The sequence below is a fragment of the Taeniopygia guttata genome, chromosome 7 (assembly GCF_048771995.1).
Source record: "Taeniopygia guttata chromosome 7, bTaeGut7.mat, whole genome shotgun sequence".
Lineage (NCBI taxonomy): Eukaryota > Metazoa > Chordata > Aves > Passeriformes > Estrildidae > Taeniopygia > Taeniopygia guttata.
This window is the reverse complement of record NC_133032.1, coordinates 35,878,230-35,897,453: the sequence shown is the minus strand read 5'-3', so window position 1 is coordinate 35,897,453 and position 19,224 is coordinate 35,878,230. Positions and strand designations below refer to the sequence as shown.

The following is a 19,224-nucleotide window of genomic DNA, read 5'->3' as shown; positions in this document are numbered from 1 at the left end:
ATAATTTTTCACACACACATTTTAGCGCCCTGAAAGCTGAATTCTGATTTACAACCTTTTTGGAATTTGTTTTTCACTGTGGTTTATGCCAAAGATGTTTTATTCATATAAAACAAATGCCTGACATTTGTTTCATTAAGATATTAAACTTGCACTCCGTTTGCTCTCCTGGAAGACAGCAGCCATGTAAAGGATTGCCAGGCCAGGCTCTGGTGAGGGCATGGCAGAGGGACTCAAAAAATGGCATGTGAGCTCATCTTTTGCAGCTCTAACTAGGCAAGCCCTGTTCACAGCCCTGATTCAGTGGCTATTAAATAAACCAGAAAAGCACCCAACCCCACCCTTTGCAGCTGGAGCTTTGTCTGAATGTGATAAGAGATCATTAATTTTCAATTTGACCTCAGCCTATAACATTCAAGTGGCCTCTTTGTTCTCCTAGCGATGTTACAAGCAAGGTCTGAGTCAAGGGAACAGGAACGGAAATATTAAAATAGTCCTAAAAACCTCTTTAGTCTTGTGATCTTGCTCCTCCTGACTTGAACTGAGCACACCTTATCCATCGGACCATCATGGCCCCACGACACGAATTTCCTCTTGGTGACTGCTTCTTTCCCAGAACAAACAACCCTGGTCAGCCAAGGTGAGCAGTTGTGCAATGGTAATGATGGATATTGAAACTCTGCTGTGAAAACATGTTGTGAACAAATCACTGGGGCAAAGTTTATTTATATCAAATGTCTGCGTGTAGCATTTATAACAAACCAAAGTCAGAATAAAAGCTGAAATTCACTGATTAAAGTGCTCGCGGTGAATAGCTCGTACAGCTCTGAATTCAAAGACAGAGTTGAAGAAGTTGTTATTACAATCCACTGCAAAAAGAGCTATTGTGAACTTATGGGCACATCAACAGCTGTCTATGGAAAATTATTATTATTAGGGAATAGAAAATGTCCTATTTTTAACAGATACTCTCAGAATATGGGATGAATTAGAATGAAGGAGAGCCCATCTTCCACATCCTTTTTCATTCAGGCATTTGGCAAGCTGAGACTTTACACAATGTAATTTAGGATGTTTAAATTGCTGTTTGTTACTGGTGGTTTCTCATTGCAATATCTCAAATACTTCAGGAGAGGACGTAAGTCCTTCTGTAAATACACAACTGTCTCCTATGGCTCTTAGGTACTTTAGACTGCTCAATTTGGGTTCACAGGGTTGGAACAAGGTTGTTTTAGTGTTGCTTTAATGTGGTTTTTTTGCTTTCAAGTAAATCCAGTTTCCCATTGACTAACTCATGATTTGTACTGAAATAAACCTTTAAATCCTAAGATTCCTCTCCTTCTGACAGAATTAATAGGCCTGGATGGCTCCAGAATTGGGACTGGCAATCATTAGAGACTTCATTTCCTCTTCTCTGTAGGTGCTCTGGGGGAAGAAATCCTGTTGGGAGATTGTCCTATCAAGTGTGAGGAAAAGGGATGAGTAACACCCTGACTGTGTCTTCAGAAACCTTCACAGGAGCCTGAGACCTGCTCAGAAGCCTTTGGAGCAACGTGGGCAGGAAAAAATTCTATATATCAAGTAACTGACCTCAAGGAATATCTTCCTTTATAGATCTGAACTATATTATGCAAGTTTAAGAGTAGTGGAAAGGGAGGGATGATGGCTTAAGTTAGATGTTTGGTGACTTCCAGGGTCAAGCACAAAAACCGTGGGGTTTTGTGTTAGGGCATTTTGATGATTACTTTAGACTTGTAGGTATACATAGTATTTCTGTGAAAAATACCCCAAAAAGCAGTGTGGGTTTGACAAAATTTCAGCTTCCTGATGATATGTGCTCAGACAACCAGGGAAAACAAGAAATATTATCTGGGTTCCACCACATTATGTGACCTGTATGAACAGCTCAGGCAGGAACTGAGACCTGATAACACTTTATGATGAATATCTTTATGGGGAAAAAGTATTGAGAACTACTTTCACAGAAGAATGGTGATCTTGAGCAATTTTGTCCTGGTCAGTGGGCAATGCTGAAGATTGAACCCAGCACTGATTTTAAATATTTTTGCTCTCTTCATCTCTCTCCCATTAATCTTCAGCATGCCACTCTGCTCTGGAGTGATTATCAATGAGCTGATGGATTTAACTGGAAATATTGGGAAGTGTTCTTCCAGATCTGCACTTTCTATTGCAGTGGTTAATATTTATTATTGCTTTTCTCCCCCAAATTTTAACTGTCTGAATGTCATATTAATTAAACAAATTCAGAATTTGTTTAATTCAACAACTGGAAGGCTTATATTTATCATTGTTCAGTAATACTACCCAAGTGTCAGCTCTTAGCTTGAAAAATTCCTCTGAACTAGTAAACCAGAGAATAATAAAGATACTATAATTTTCTTTCACTAAAATAAACAGAATATTTTCCTAGTTAATTGTTTACATGTCTTACTCCTGTCACTCCTTTCATCCTTATTTTTCTTGTTTTCCTTTATTCACATTTCATCTCTTGAACTCCTTATCTCTCTAATCCCTTATCCTTTATGTTGTTGTTTTATCTCTCATTCCACCATTTTATTCCCTGTTTCCTAAGCCTATCTCCCTTTCCATGCTAGGCTCCCCAGGCTTTAAATGCCCTTTGAACCCCTTTTCCCTTTCCCCCAGTTCTCTACCTTTCTCTTCTCTTTCATTTTTCCTTACAGCAATCTCTGCAGAACAATACTAGAAGTTGAGCTGGCAAGCTGACAAAAAAGAACAGTTGGAAAGAAAAGTTTACTCAAAGACAGGCACACTTCTTTAAGGAAAAGAAAAAATCTATAGGAAGGTGTTGCCAAATCATCTGCTTTTTCAGATGTGAAACTTTTAGCAAAGCTCTCTGCAGCGCTGATGTGAGGGAAGGAGCAGGAAACACTATCAGGTTGCCAGATGACTTGAGGATGGTGAGGTGGGATTCTGAAGTGCACGTGATAGCAGTAATTCAGGATATTATTCCTCATGTAAAAATAGCTATGCAAAATTAACACAAAGGCTTTGGTATAAAAAGATAAAAGCCAGGAAACTCAGAGGCTGTGCAGCTCTTTTTATCTCATTTCATTTTGGTTTGGGCATTGCAGGGAAACAGCAGAGGAGAGAGAGTGTTTACATGGCAGCATCTGGGCCAAGGTGTAGTCATGACAAAAGGTTACTGCACTCCTGCTTGGCAAATGGGTGGGAAGAGGACATGGGTGTAAAGGTGATGATCTCAGGCTGGGGCACGTGGATAGAAATGGGATAGGTGAAAGGCAAAGACAAATCATGTGGCAGAGTGGAGGCACCTACAGATCCCATGGTGGGTCAAAGAGCAAGAGAAAATTTCAGCTCTGACTTGCACAGGGGTGTGTTTGATACTGGGGGTAGAGTAAACCACTTCAGGCTTTGCCTCATAAACTCTCAGCTTTCTAAAAGCTTGAAGCAATGTTCCACCCCTGAGGCCTGAGTGGCTTCAGTTGGCAAATCTCTGTTAGATTGCATTGGTTTACCCTGAATTTGAATTTCACTCCTGGAAATAACATGGCCACGTGAAGAGAGCTGTAGATGGGATTTCTTTTCCCATCCTCACCATCCAAGCCGATGACCCTGGGCCTTGACTTGCATTCCTAATAGGATAGTCCTTCCTTTGCAAGGATTCTTTAGCACCTGTAGGTTACGTGTTCAATTAGCATCTGTATCCTGAACTGAGCCCAGTTGCACAAGCTTTGAAAAAAGTAACAACCAAATGGCTAATTAGGTCAAATTTGGGGCGTATCAGACTTGACAGTGTCTGGCTTACATCACTGTGGATTTACATAATGGAACTTAACGGTGCTGAAGAGTCTGTTGTGTATACTCGCATGACTCTATGGAGGCTTTTTTCCATAATTTTCTTTAAAACATAAAACATTCACTCAGAAGAATATCTTCTTGGTAACTTTTCTGTGTGTCTTGTACAGAGCAGGGCTTATACTGCTTATTACCTGGGCTGCTAACACAATAGTATTGCAATCAGTTATCTTATTTTTCAGAACTCAGTAATCAACGTCAGCAACCAATTGTTTAGCAAATTTCCTTTTTAAAACCAAAGCTATTTTTCAACTGTTTGTTCAACTACAAAAGCCTGGGAGAGATGGCAAAACCCATGAGGGCTCAAGGTAAATGCCTTTGTTTGTCTTTTCCAGAGATACTACCTACCAATGAGCAATAATAAAAAAAAGCAAACAAACCAACAAAATCTTAAGTTAATAAAGTTTTATATTCTTACTGTGGCTTCCTCTGTCTTCTAGCAGCCCATCCTGTACATCAAAGGTCAGAAAGAACACAATGAGTCACTATCAAAACCCAAAGAATGCTTCGTGAACAATTACTATACATAAATTGCAGCCTGGTATTTAATTTCTGTGCCAACTCACAGTAATACAGCCCATTTCCTCTCCTTTTTTTTTTTTTCCCCTGCTGCTTTCGTCCATAATAGCAAACAGCTTTGTTAATCTGCTTACAGAGCTTGACTTTTTTTTTTTTTTTTGGGGTGGGGGGTGTAGTACTTATACCATTGCTTTTCTGAGCAGTGGGCAGCAGTGGTATAAAATCTTTTGCCTCAGCTCTGTAGGTGACACTTTGGTGTCAGAGTCCCCAACAACTTTTTAAGACTGCCAGGTTCTGTAGCCGAAAAAATCATTAGAAATACTGAAAGGGTCCCCTTTGAAACTCAGAATCAAGGTTTCCCCCAGAGAAGAATCAGCTGTGCATTAGCTCAGTCCTAGCAGAGCAAGTGAGCTCAGTGCAGCTCTGACACATGTGCACATCCCTCAACACATCCACTGTCTGCAGGACCAGCCCCAGGAGCCATTCACCCACTACAGCAAACTTGGTACCTTACACACTCTTACTACCATGCCTGTGGGACAAAACAGGACTGTTTGGAGCCAAAAGTATCTTAGTGATCATCATCCTTGGTATTTCATCCTGCCATTCCCAGTTTTCCCATTTCTTGCTGCAATCCCTTCAAAAAGAAGCATTTATTCTGTTGAATAGTATAACATTCAAGAAATAAAAATCTTTTAAAAATTTGCTGAACAAATACCATGAAGACAAATAAAGGAGAATTATTTTTCAGAAGGTAGGTATTATGTGTGTGTGAAATTAATGAATGCAAACCCAGATTTAAAATCTTCATTTTATTACCTATGCATTCAAATTCTGCAGACTGGTAAGTTTTAAGTAGTCTACTGGTTAACATTTATTGCCTCTAACGAGCAATAATATGGACTAGAAAGTTGTGATGACAAGTAGCAACAACTGGCATTCTCTCAACAATTCCACAATAAGAAAAGAGGGAAGTAAGATAATATCAGCTAGCTTCCTTCTGAAGAGGTTTGGTTAAGTCAGAATTCTTCGTTTCAGAAAATTACAAAGCAAAACTACTTCAGACTACTATTCTACCTAGCATGGGAGGAAGATAGTAGATATTTTTAATGTTCCTAAAATAATCACATCCTATTGTACCCAGCTCTAGTAAAAGGTAGACTGAAGTAAAACATTGCTTTTTTTTTTTTTTTTTGTCTGCTGAATTGTGAGAAATATTCAAGGACCCTTTGCTTCAGTTCATAATAACAGAAATAATCAGATATGTTTGAGGGATCTATTCTGTACTCTGGCCATCCTCTGAAACACAGGATTTAGGCAAGTTCAGAGCTTTGATTTGTCTTCAAAAATATTTACATCAACAACTGACATGAAGGTGACTCCAAGAAGGGTTTGTGACAGTGCTTGCAATACACTTGATAAGTTTGGAGCCTAAATTTTAGTTATTTACTCGATTTTTAACCCATGCAGTTTCCTGTTTTCAATCTCAAAAAAGAAGGTGGGAGCACTTACATATCTTTGAGGATTAAGATCTAATCCTGAAGGCGCTCCAGGCCAACAGCAATTTATACTTATAAAAACACTACTACTGCAATTTTGAATAGACAAAAGTACCACCAGGTCCTCCCAGGATTGGGATATATTGCTAAAATGCTTTTCTGGGGCAATGGTATTATCATAGAATCATGGAATGGTTTCAGTTAAAAGGGACCTTAAAGAGCATCTCCTTCCAATGCCCTTTCCACAGGCAGGGACACCTTCCACTAGACCAGGTTGCTCCAAACCCCATCATCATGCAAATCTTATAAGTTATTAATTATTTATAAAAATTGAGTGTATTTAGCAAGCTTGAGTAAAAGCTGCTACAGCAGACTAATTCAGAAATCTATTTTGAGCCAAATTTCAGCAAAGCATTTGTAGTTTTTGTACATTCTTGGTTGATTAATTCTGAAAACTTGCATGTACACATATAATCTCCATTTTTGCATATGCTTATACCTATCTGCAAAGTACAAGTGGCATAAGCGCTGTAGAATTTGCATACATCCAAACAGAAGACTCAGTTCTGCAGGAGAACTTTTAGAATCGTGACCCCTTCTAAGTTATACCAGCAAAATACAGAAAACTCGCTGTCACTTATGATGTAGAGCAAAATGGAAGTAGAGGTGATGAAAGTGCTTGCTTGTGAATGAGAGAACAATACATTCTTCGGTCCTTCCCTGTAAAGAAAATATTTCTGCCTTTTTTTTTTTTTTTTTTACATTTTCTTTCTTCTCTCACACTAACTGAACGTGGGTGGAAAACAGTAGAAAAAGAAAGGGTCATGTTTGCTCCTCAAAATTTGAAGACGGTGTTTTTTTCCTTTGCCACAGATGCTCCGTGCTCATCAGTTGCCGTGTACTTCTGAGAGAGAAAAGAGAGAGAGGAATTGCCAATAACATTGGTAACCTTAAGTGTAGGCATGCATAAAAATTTGCTGAAAATTGGGTTGTGGTACATGTTCTTATTTTAGATTTGCCCTTGTTAACGTCTTTTTAATAAACAGGTGCATACACTTCCCCAAGCTGTCACTGTTGTTTATCCAGTCTGCACACTTTATAAATCTACTAATGGAATAGACCCAATCATCTTAAGGATCTGTGCTTTAATAAGCTACAGTCTCAAAGTTTTCAGGCAAATACTTTCTGGCACTATAGTTCTGCTGGATACAAGCTTCACAAGGTTTGCTTTTCAAGATTTAAAAAAAAAAAAGTGACACAATTTCACTTCTAAGTTCAGCACAATGTAATAGAGAGTTTGGCACATGGTTGACATTAAGATTGGCAACAAAGTGGGCTGGATGGAGGGAAGGGAAAATAAAAGGTGTAAGAAAGGTGGAGCATCTCCAGAAATGGAGAGAGCTGATTTGTTCAGCCTGGAGAAGAGAAGGCTCCAGGGAGAGCTCAGAGCCCCTTTCACTGCCTAAAGGGGCTCCAGGAGAGCTGGAGAGGGACAGGGACTAGGGCCCAGAATGACAGAACAAGGGGGAAGAGTCCTAACCTGAAAGAGGGTATGTTTAGGTTGGATATTAGGAAGAAATTATTGTTTGTGAGGGTGGGGAAGTCCTAGCACAGGATGGTCAGAGAAGCTGTGGCTGCCCTATCTGTAAAAGTGTTTAAGACCATGCCTGGATGGGGCTTGGAGCAATCTGGGATAGCAGAATGTTTCTTTCCCATTACAGGAAGGGTTGGAACTGGATGGTCTTTAAGGTCCCTTCCCACCCAAGCCATTCTGTGATTCTGGATCTTGTTAAGGGACCCAGACATTTACTCTGCATTGCAGGTTTCAGTCTTAAGCAGCATAAACACCCTTCACTGGATCCATCCCCTGGTTCTTTGAGAACAGAGTTGCTCCAAACCCTTAATCATGTTTGTATCTTCTGCTGGACTCACTCCAGCAGCTCCATGTCCTGAGGATCTCCAGAATTTAGGAAATGAAAGCAACAAAATAAACTTTCACCGTCTCGCTGAAGTTGCTTGGAACTGGATGATCTTTAAGGTCCTTTTTGACCCAAACTGTTCCATGATTCTATGATATGTAAACCCAAAGATACCTTTGTTGCTGTATCAGAAGAGGAAAATTTCCAGCTATCACCACTTGCAGTCAAGTCTATGGCCTACATGTGAGAAGTCAAATAACCCCATACTTGCACACAGCTCCTAAGGGCTCTTTTAACTTAGAACTTCACGTGACCTGATGTGTTATGGGTTCCACAGTGCCTCATTAGGTGAGGAACCCTTGAGCAGCCTCCGTGCCGGTCTGAGTCACGGTGAGCCACAAGGAACTCCACTCACAGACTGCCAGCATTATTCCTTCTGGGAAAAAGGCAAAAAAAGAAAAACATTTTACAGCAGCGAGCCTGGGTGCAGGACAGATCGAGTGATTTGCCATGAAAAAAGTTAGAGGGGCTCATTAGAGGCAAAGTTATTAGGCCAAGCAAACAGTTAATCCCTGTCACACAGAGGTAACAGAGTTGCCAGTCTTGAACTCTAAATTAAAGGCACTTTCTGAGCACCAGAGAAGTGACTCTATTTTGCAGCTTCCTCAGTACCATCCATCTACCATAATGCTGTGGTGTTTTTCTTTCTTTAAATTCTGGGCTCCAACTAATTACTGGCAGGAAGTGCCTATTTTTATGCCATTAGTATGCAAATGAGTGAGAAGTAGAAAAATATTCTAAAGGAACTGTTACAATATCTGTCCACAGATTACTGGCCAATTAGAACATGGGATTAGGGCTGCAGGACCCCAAAAGAGTATGGCCAAAGACTTTCTGCTTGGGTGCCTCAAATGTAGTTTCAATGGGAACTGTATATACACGGTCCTTTTCCTCAAAAAATAAAAAAAAAGGGAGAAAAAAAGTTCAGGCCTAAATTGCCTGCTTACAAATGAGCACTTCTACACTTGGAAAATAAATGCCTTCACTTCCTTGCCTCAATTTTTCTATCCATAAATTGCAGATAAAACATCCTGTTTGCGTTCCAGCATATGCCAGGGGCAAATTATTCAGCTGGACTGAAGGCCTCCCTCATCTGTCACCCTGTCTGAAAGACAGAACCTTATAAAATTATTTATAATGTACATGATAAATATTAAAAGATATTCAGGTCTTACCACATCTGCCTAGGTAAAACCTATGAAGAACTGTCTCCTTTGTGATGTTTTCACATTTCCATAGCTTTGCAGTGTCAAGAATTCAGAGGTGCAGGACAGTGGAAAGTTACTGGAAAACAACTTTACCAGGATTTTTGAACCCAAAAACCTGTGAAACAAAACGCTGCATTATCCTAAGGGTATTTCTCATGCAAATCAGCCTTCTCCTCACTCTTTCATAATCACGACTAGCCAGAGTAGGGAAAAAAAAAATACATAATTCCTCAAGTTACTGGCGTTGATGCTTCTCACGACTGTACTCCTTGGAAATTCTGCTTTGTCACTCCATTAGGTGTTACTCATTTTGACTTCCTATTAAAAAAAAAAGGTTTCTGTCTACATACCACAGATAACACCACGCTAAACTGAGTCAGTGCGACAAAACATTTCTCCTCTAGAATAGTTCTGCTGGGAAGGTTTGTTACTCAGCGTGGGCAAAAAGAGGGTTTGATACACCTGCCTGTAAGTTACACCTCCAAGGGAGGCAACCAGGTTGATGAGAGAGATGGAGCACCTCTCCTGTGGCACATGGCTGAAGGAATTGGGATTGTCCAGCCTGGAAAAGAGAAGGTTTCGGGGTTGTTTCGTTGTGTGTGACTTTCCTGTGTCTGAAGGGAACTTGAGGGAAAAATGGGACAAGACAACTTACAAGACCATGTTGTGACAGGATACGGGGGAACAGGTTCAAACTCAAAGAAAACAGGTTTATATTAGATATTAGGAAAAAATTCTTTATTGGGAAGATGGAACAAGTTGTCCAGGGAAGCTGTGACTTACCGCATCCCTAGAACTATTCAAGGTTGGGCTGGATGGTGCTTGGGGCAACCTGGTCTAGTAGAAGGTGTTCCTGGCTGTGGCAGGAGGTTGGAACAAGGAAGTCTTTAAGGTGCCTTCCAACCCAAACTATTTTACACATCTATGATGATTCTAAGATAATACCTGCTCAGCTTCTCCCAGGAGCTGCACCACCTGAGAAAGCTTGAGTTACGGAGAGAACCCACACCTCCTACTCACATCTAACTGGCAACAGCCCTGATTGTCACTCTTCAGCTGCTTCTCCCAGAAAACCATCCTCTTTCTAATTGTTTTTATTTAGCCTACTTGGTGCATAACTTCTTGTTATTTATTCCTCCCACCCCTCCCCGCTCCCAAAACTCTCGCGGAGGGGCTCGTCGCTTTTCCTCGGTTCGTCTCCCGCGGCCCGGGTGGCAGCCGGGCTCTCCCCGCGGGCAGGGAGGGTCCCCGGGCGGCGGGGCGGAAGGGGGGGCCGGCGCTGAGCTGAGGGAGGGGCCGGGACGCCGCCGCGTCGGTGCCGACCGTCTCCAGGAGGGAGTGAGGAGGAGGAGGAAGAGGAGGAGGAGGAGGAGGTGAGCGCCCTCGGGGTGGGGTGAGAGCGGGGCCGCCCGCGCCAGCCGGGAGGGAGGGAAGGGGTCAGCGGGGCGGGCGCTCGGCTGAGGGCCGGCGGCGGAGAGGACTGCGGGCGAGCTGGGCGGGGGGAGCCGAGAGGAACCGAGGGCAGCGGAGCAGCCGGCTCCGCCCGCCGCGGGCAGCCCGGGCCCGCCGTGCCCCGGAGCAGCGGCCAATGCCCGGGAGCCGCGGGGCCGCCTCCCGCCGCTCTGACATGGCTGCCGGCGGGGCCGGGAGCTCGAACCGCTTCCCGGCCTTTCCCGGCCCCTTCCCGACCCTTCCCGGTCCTTCCCAGCCCTCCCCGGCCCTTCCCGGCCCCTTCCCGGCCCCTTCCCGGCCCCTTCCCGGCCCTGCGGCGGGCGGGCAGCGCGGCCTGGCCCGGCCCGGCCCGTCCCCACAGCCCCGCCGGGCCCCGCGCGGTCCCGCTGCCCTGAGGAGGATGTTTAGTACGCACACTCTTCTTCTTCCCTTTTATTTCGCCACGCAAGGTGTAAGGGCTGATTTTTTTTGTGAGTCATTAAAGGTACCGGCAAAATCTGAACCCGGTTTGGTTCCAAGTAGCAAAATTAAAATGTTGATGCGTGTGAGCAGTTCTGCTGGTGAAGCTATCCTTAGCTTTGGCGTTCCATCAAGATTTTTAGAAGGAAAGCAAAAACATTAAGGACACTGCTTGTACAAAACGTGGATTTTAGGAAATCGGCTTTATTATTATAAGCTAAGTATGCCCTGGAACTGAACGCTTTGCAGCAGAGGAGCTGCTTAAATATACTTTGTAAACACATCCCAACTTTAGGGAAGTGTGTCTGGGATGAATGGGATTTGGCAGGTCTGCACAAATCTTTCAACACATGACTGGAGTAGCAGACTAGAGGAGAGAAACCTTTAAAGGTGCAAAAGCATGTACTTTGTTTTTTAAGGACTGTGGGAAATAGTTTGAAGCTTAATTTACGTTTCAAAGTTGAGCCCAATAGGTAAAAGCAAATAGCAGATTTTAGTGTGGGTTATAACAACGGCTTGGCATAATTCAATAGAACTATTTTATTGGATTCTATTAACCTGGTTAACCTTAAATCTTAACCATGACAGGGTTTTTATGTAAAGAGCCTCTATATGAAATACAATATTGAATTTTAATTGAGGCCTTTAATTTTCAAGGCCTCATGTCATGTGTATTCTCGCCTTTTTTTCCTCTTTCTTGAAACTCCAGGTGTACTAAAGTCAGTTTAAGTACTGTGAGTCCAGGTTGCACAAATCACATAAGAGGAGATAGGATTTTAAATTGATCCTAGTTTTTTTTTGAGTTTGTGTAGATATAAAAAAAAGTGAAGGTTATTCTTAATGTAATATAAACACCTTGCTGTTTGCAAGTGTAGTAGTACACAAATATGTTTTGTAATTGACTTGGTTACAACCTTCTGGTCAATTTCCCCCTTTAATGAATGATAGAGACGGTTTCACCTCGCAAGAAAATCCTGCTCAGCTCAGGGTGTTGGTACTTTACAAACAGAGCACCACTTTCCTCCCTCAGCTGGTGAAATGCAGTTTGATTTCTGGTACACCTGAATTTGAGTCTCCTGGGATGTTCCATGAGCTAAACACCTGTTAATTAACCCTTGTGGATCCCTTGCATCAGATCAATACCAAGTGCAACAGGTGCTGTTGCAAAAGTGCTGCTTGTGGCTTGTGAAGTGGCTGTGTTACAGCTGAAACCTGTCGCTTTTGCTGCTAAGTCACTCAGACTCCAGTGTAAAAATTATACAACTTCCTTAATGTTGTTTTAAAACCAGAGATATAGACATATTTTAAAGACCTAGCTGGCTGGAGGCCCATTTTAGAGTGGCCGGTAAAAGCAATAAACTATCCTCAAACATTTCTGCTCAATAAAATTCGAGAATATGAAAACAAAAAGTTCCTGGTTTAGCTTTTTATAAATGTTTTCTGCACTCTGTGACTGCAGAGTGCTTTGAGCCCATAGCTCAGAGCCACATGCCTAGAGCATTTTAGGCCTCTGTCCCAATTTACAGCACTGAGTTTGTTACTTTCTGTTTTGATCAAAGCAGCAAAGTTTTGTGGTCTCTGACCAATGTCCTGCACTGGTGGAAGTGTCTAAGCAGATGATTTTACCATTAAAACAGCACATGTTTAGTGTACTTTCCTTCACTCAGTTCTCCTGGAATCAGCCCCTTGTGCAAAACCTGAATGATTGTTGGAAGCTGTGATAACACCAAGCACTTCCTGACATAGAGAGGGCAAGTAGTTCTGGCACCATTTGCTGTATTTCAATTCTTACTGTCTGTAAGCTGGAATATAACTACAGAAAAGAAATGAAATATCTATGCATCTTGTTGTTTGGCTTTACAAGATCAGATTATGTTTATCCAAAACAATCCCATATAGTCCAGCTTGGGAGAGCCATGGGTGTGAGGCATTTCTCCTGCAGCTGTTGGGCAAATCTTTAATGTGGAATACTGTCTTGGATTAGCTATTCCAATTGTCTTGTCTATAGACTTGAGATGTCACCTGGTTAAATAAAAGTGGTAACTGCTGTTTCTATAAAAGTTGGGTTCACAAATATAACACATACAGTCCTGTTTGAAGAGAACTGAGTTCTGTTGTAGGGAAATAAAGTAAAAATTTCTAGTGGTATGAGAGTTATTCTTCGTTATAGTAGTGGTAAGTACTTGGTTATAGTAGTGGCAAGTGTTTAGGGCTTGGAGCAACCTGGTCTTGTAGAAGATGTCCCTGCCCATGGCAAGGAGTTGGAATAAAATAATCTTTAAGTTTCCTTCCAACCTGAACTGTTTAATGATTATATTTTATGATACTGGTATAAAGAGCAACATCTTAATGTTGATTGTGCCACTGCTTGAGACATGAGCTGTTGAGCAGTGGGAGTAGTAACAAAACCAAAGCAAATGGCTTGCTGAGTTGAATAGAACGAGTCTCTCATTGTTTGGAATTACTTGTGTAACATACTATTATTTTTAATTTTAAAAAATTGCAAAAGTGAAGAGCAAACTCTAAATACAAACTCAAGGCTGTTAGGATCTCATGCAGCAGGCATTTCAGAAAAGAGAAAAAACTGGCTACCGTTTTTTTTCCCCCATTTGTATGTGAGAAATGTTCTCTACCAAGTTTGTAAAGCAGGAAAATCACTAATCTTTGGTGGCAGAATTGTTAACAAGGGGCTGTGGAGAGCCAGCCTTGGGCTGCCCCCAGCCATCCGTAAGTGGAGCAGTTATCGGTGGGGAAGCGGGGCCTGAGTGCTGCAAGGACAGAGAACCTGGTGTGAATTTCACTTCTCCGTGGATTTATATCAAAGGATGTCTTAAACGTACACCTTAGCTGGCCATATTGCTGCATGTGAGATGTGAAAGTAAAAATAAACGTGTGAAGCACCAAGCAGGGTAGGAAATGTAAATCTAAGAACCATTTCTTCAGTCCATTATCCTGGATCCCATCTATAGGAATTCATGGGGGCATATATATGTTTTATTTTTGATCGGCAGTATTTCCTCTAGGCAAGAAATCAAAGATCTTTTCAAGTTATAAATGACAATAAGTAGGGAAGCCAGTATTTCAGATTGCTGGTATTTTGGGTATGAGTAGCTTTGATGTCCAAATGAGAACTGGAGGAATGTCTAAAATTAACAGTGAAGTATGTAACACTAATGATGAAATGCAGAAGTTAGAGGAAAACAGGCAAGGCCAGGCACTAAGGGTGGTTTGTATTTTTTCCCCTGAATAATTATTTTTTAATGTCAAAGCAAAGAATACAAACAGTTATGATACATAAATCCTGAAGTAAGTAGATCTTGGATAAGCAACTTTGGTTTAAATATTTGTGTGTGTATGGGTTTGCATATAATCAAATATTCAGAATGTATTACATATGTAATTTGCTGTAGTTGTGCTGAATTGTTGTGAAAGAAATGTTAGGGGGGCCCAAAAAAAGGGGAATTTAATGACTTTTGCATCTGAAAACATCTATAAGTATTGTGGCTCTACAACAGTGTGGTTTCACATGCTGTTTTCCAGTTTTGTTCCAGGATTATTTTTGGGCAGTCAGTGCCTGTTTGTGCAGCAGGCTGTCTGTGTTACTGATGCTCAGTGGTACAAGTATGAAATTGCCCTAAATACCATGGGAATGTTGTCTTCTTGGAGGTGCAACAGTGGTTCCTGAGAAGGTCACTTTGGCCATGCCTCTGGCAACTGAAAATGTGTGGTGGTCATGGTCCTGATGGATAAAACACCATCCAGGGTGCAAGATTTCATTCACAGTTGTTTTTAGAAGCTGTCATTGAGATAAAAACACACCCTTTGAGTTCACACTTAAGTAATTGGATGCAGATTTAATACGATGCAGTGTTTTATTCCTTCTTGGGATGGGATCCATGTCCCATGGTGGACATGACTCACCCTGGCAGGATTCAGCGGTCAAGTGTGTTGGAATGAAGACTGGAGATTTCGCTGTTGCCATGCCTTATTTTCCTCAAGAACTGAGGATCTTGATTAATCCTCCTAAAGCTTAATAAAATACACATATTAGAAACAGACCTGTTGTAAAGTCATTGTAGGGAAGAGCTTCCAGACTATCACAAGCCATTGTGTGTACATGCAAAAGGAAGTGGTTGGGAGTGCTTAAAACTTGGAATGGATGATTAGCCAGAGCAGTGGTGGTGGGGCTTAGCTCCATTTCTAGACCACCTCTTAGAAAAATATCTCACTTTTTCCTGTTTTTTCCAATCAGTTTTGGGATAGGAACAAAAGCTAACCTCATAGTTGTGTGTTAATAAACTTACTGGGGAGTACGTGCCTCTATACATTTTGATTCTGTTTTATTGGTGTTTATTTACCAGTGACACCTTTGTAAATAAAATAGAAATAAAGTCCCTGTTGCATTATGAAAATAAAGTGTTTTTATTAGTATCTTGCCTAGTATATATAAGTGATTTCTCAGAAGCACCATAATTAGCATAATTTTAAAACAAAAATCTTAATTGAAGTAAGCTCCTCATTTAATCTGAATTGTATTTCCTATGTATCTTTCTGCTTTAATATTTACTTTAAATATGAACATGCCCAAAATCAAAAATTCAACAAGTAGTTGAACATATTACATCTTTTATATTCTCGTTCCTTTAAAAGGTTTACACAAGGAATATGCAGTGAGATGACTTTGCTAAATAAGAAATCTATCAAGATCCTGTGAAATTCTGTTTTCAGATTTCCCAGTTGAAAGTCTTCCCTGGCTGATTGCAGTTTAATACAGCAAATTTCTGAGTGCAACTTCTTGTTTGGTCTGAGTTAAAGTTCTCCAAATAAACAATAACATCAGCTTGTTGACTTTACAGAATAATTTCTTGTCCTGATCTTGCTTTAAGAAAACTTTAATGAGAAATATGCTCTTGTTGTTAAGTCAGTTTTCTTCTTGTGATTTGAATGTAAAGGCAAGATTTATGGAAATGACTGCAGGGTGGTGCTGGCCTAATTAGTCATTATTTCAGGCAAGGCATAAAAAATTGGTTGTTCTTGTGCCTAAAACTAATAGTGTATTTTGTATTTAATCTGTAGGTCTTTTGTAAAACAAATGGATGTGCTAAAAACTGCAAAATACACACATTTAAAGTTTGTATGCTATTATTTTGCATGCTGTTTTGGCATGTGACTTAAATTTTTCACTGATAGTTAAATTTACTATTATGCATATATGAAATATATATATCCTTTCAAAGCCAGGAATAATAGCAGCTGAGCTGGAATTTGCAGTAAAAATTTTGGAATTGAGTATGGCTTTTCTACTACTGTCTATTCAAGGATTAAACACAAAGCACTGCAGTGCTTTATAAGAGTACTGATACCTATTGTAGGGGTTTTTTTTTGCAAGGAGTTTTAGGATTATCTGTGTGGTATGTTCAGCATTGGGCTGAGGGGTGTCTTTCAGGGCTTTTTGTGGGCCTGGTTGAGCTGAATTCCCAGTAATTGGTATTTCACCCAGAAGCAACCCAGGTGACTCAGGAATTCTAGCACCTTCAGCATGTGGAATGTCTGTCCTAATCAGGCTTAATAGAGAGGGGGCATTAGCCCAGTAATGATTGAAATCTGCCTTCTAAAGGAAAATATTCAGCAGGGCATGTGACACGAATGCTCCTCTGTGCCTTTGCTCTCTCCTTGTCCAGCCACAGCTCTTGGACATCCTCAGTGGCAATGGGATGTTGCTGAAGTACAAGGCTGCTCTGCACGCTCCTCTCCGTGAATCCATTTTGTGATTAAACTTTTAAAAGTCACAGCCTCCAACATGCCACTGCAGTTTCATGGTAGTTCTGACATTATTTTACTATTCACGCTGTGAATTTCATTCTATAGTAAAATGAATATTATATTGGCCTTTTATGTTGGTTGTCAGTGGAGAATAAGGAAGCTACACTTAGAGCATCTGTATGCAATCTTGGCTACAAGTAGGACCCTCTGGAAAGCTGTTACTGTTGGGGCAGAACTAATCATTCCATGTGAAATTATATAAGGAGAATTAGCTCTGACTCTACCTCATTTCCTTTCATACCGCTGTGAAAATAAGCTTAGGAACGTCAAACCTTCCCTCTTTATTTCTCTAAGTACTTTGTTAAATACTTCTTTTTATTAAGACTTATTTATTGGAGGTGCTAGAAAAGAAAATATAACTGTCTGTATTTCTAGGTACTAATGGGATGTGTGTCCTTGCCCAGTTTGGCAGTTGTGATTTCCTTCCCAGGACTGGATTCCTGCGATCAGTTGCCATTGCCTTCTCTGTACTTTTATTTCCCTGGTGGATCATTCAGAGTACTCCACGCTTAAGGTAGCGTGCTTCATGTGAGAGAAAATTGTCAATCACAGCCTGCCTGGGCTATTTAGAAAAGAGAGATAGCAAAAGCCTGCTCAGAGCTCTAAGGAGCAGTCAAGTCACCTGCTGAGTCGCCTGGCAGGAGCCTAAACTTGTGCAGCCTTTAAGTTTAGGAAAGAAAACGGGGATCTCGGGAGGTCAGTGCTCTGTGCTGAGGCCCTGTACTGGATGTGTGAGTGTGTAGTTCAGTGTCAGGCCAGAGAGTGATGTACGGGCCATTCCTGGCGTGTTCTTCTTACCAGGTCTTAAAAACAATCAGTGGAGATTTGTGTAACCCTTCCATAACCTAATCCCTTGTTTAACTATCCCTAGAGGTAGCATATTTCCTCTGATACTATTCTAATTTTTTCCCTAACCTGTTAAGCATTTTTTTTTTCTGCAGTGGATATTAGAGTAGTAGGGCATGATTCTTGTAGCTGCTGTTAACCTATTTTGAAACTTGTCTCATCTTTCTTTACCTTTTTATTTTTGTACTCACTGTTTAACTTTCCCAGATGGCGTAGGTTTTCGTTTTAGCTGGTTTCATACATCTGTATTGAAACCTGAGTGTAATGTACAACCTTATGATCAGTGATGAACAGAATAAATCTTACCATCTTTTTCATATGATGCTCCTATTATTGTTATTATAAATCGGAATTATTTTTCAATTTTGGCATTTCATTCAGTATTAAAACACCAGTTTCAGTTTTGTTGTTAATCCCTTAGTCCCACTTTTCTCAATTCTAACTGTTTCCCAGAATGCTTGCAGCATTTCCCAGGTAACTACCAAATTTTGCAACTATAATGTTTATCATCTAAGTAATAAATAAAAACATTAAATAATCCTGCACTGAAAATGCCAAGAGGAAGCTTATTATATTCAGAGTCTTGCAACCTGTGCTTTGTTGCAGACCCAGCCTTTGGTGCTGGAGTCACAGAAGAGTTGTGTTGTGCTTTGATTCCCTCGTTGTCTTTGGAGCTGTTGCTGGTCTTGGTTCTTTCTGTCTGTGTCTGTCTTGCATTAAGCAACCTGAAATGGGACAAATCAAGTCTGACATCTTGTAACTATAGGTGTTTAAGGGGAGGATTTTTAATGAGTTGAAAAAAGCTTGGAGAATGTTTACATGGATCTGCATCTGTGGGTGACTTAGTTTCTCTGAGTGGTGTGTAAAATCTTTAATTATACTTCAATGTCTGACCCACAAATGGTCATTCTTCATGGCTGCTAGATCAACACTTTAAAAAAAAACCAAAACAACTTTGATCAATCAGATCTCAAGATTTGAAGTGCTATTTTGTGAAACATATAGACAAGGGAAGAAATGCTGTGCTTCAAAACCTTTTCTTTCTTGCTACTGGCTTGGAATATAATCTGCAGATGTTTTTCTTTTATTTTGGTGTTTAACTACACCTGATGTGACCAGAAACACTTTTTTTATCCTTTGCCCTGGCATTTCCAACACCAAAGCAACCAAGAGGTGCTGACAGAGTTGGGAAGACACAAGGACTCCGGCTTAGAGTTAAGGCAGATGTGAGTGCAACATCTGTGCCTAGGAAAGCTGCAGTCTGATCTGCCTTCTGTCTTCAGGATTTCTGGGATTCCAGGAGCAGAAGTGGTGCAGATAAGACATGTCCTCTGAGGCTTTGAAAGGCTTCTGCTCAGATTGTAAAGCTCTTCCTTATTAGGCCCCCAGGAAACACATCTCCTCTAGCACAGCCAAATTGGTATCATTGTTAAATACTTCTCCTTGGGCTCTCCAGTGGTAACTCTGCTCCGTGGTGGGGTTATTTGGGATGAAGAGCCTCTGTGGCTGCCTCTGCGTATTGACTAGCTGAGCACATTACTGGCATGTAGCTGTGTGTGGTAATTTCTGACTTGGTAACTG

The 19,224-nt window shown here is 41.0% G+C and overlaps 1 protein-coding gene and 1 long non-coding RNA gene across 14 annotated transcripts in view; one reads left to right on the top strand and one right to left on the bottom strand.

The window, feature by feature from the left end:
• The window catches only part of GTDC1 (glycosyltransferase like domain containing 1), a 314,519-nt gene that overhangs the window by 124,188 nt on the left and 171,107 nt on the right, over window positions 1-19,224 (top strand). For 2 of the 13 annotated variants that reach the window (XM_072931742.1, XM_072931747.1), the window contains exon 1: window positions 10,148-10,436. The exons of 1 other annotated variant lie outside the window; for it this stretch is intronic. The gene's annotated coding sequence lies outside the window, so the exon portion shown is untranslated. Of the gene's footprint in view, window positions 1-10,132; window positions 10,437-16,394; window positions 17,312-19,224 lie in introns of those variants that run through there. 10 more of the 13 variants (XR_012056851.1, XR_012056850.1, XM_072931741.1 and 7 more) reach the window with 9 other exon arrangements.
• LOC115496034 (uncharacterized) lies at window positions 8,040-11,038 on the bottom strand. Its single transcript, XR_012056852.1, has 3 exons — window positions 10,931-11,038; window positions 9,031-9,178; window positions 8,040-8,231 (listed from the first exon to the last, which is right to left on the bottom strand). It is a non-coding gene; the product is annotated as an uncharacterized lncRNA (long non-coding RNA).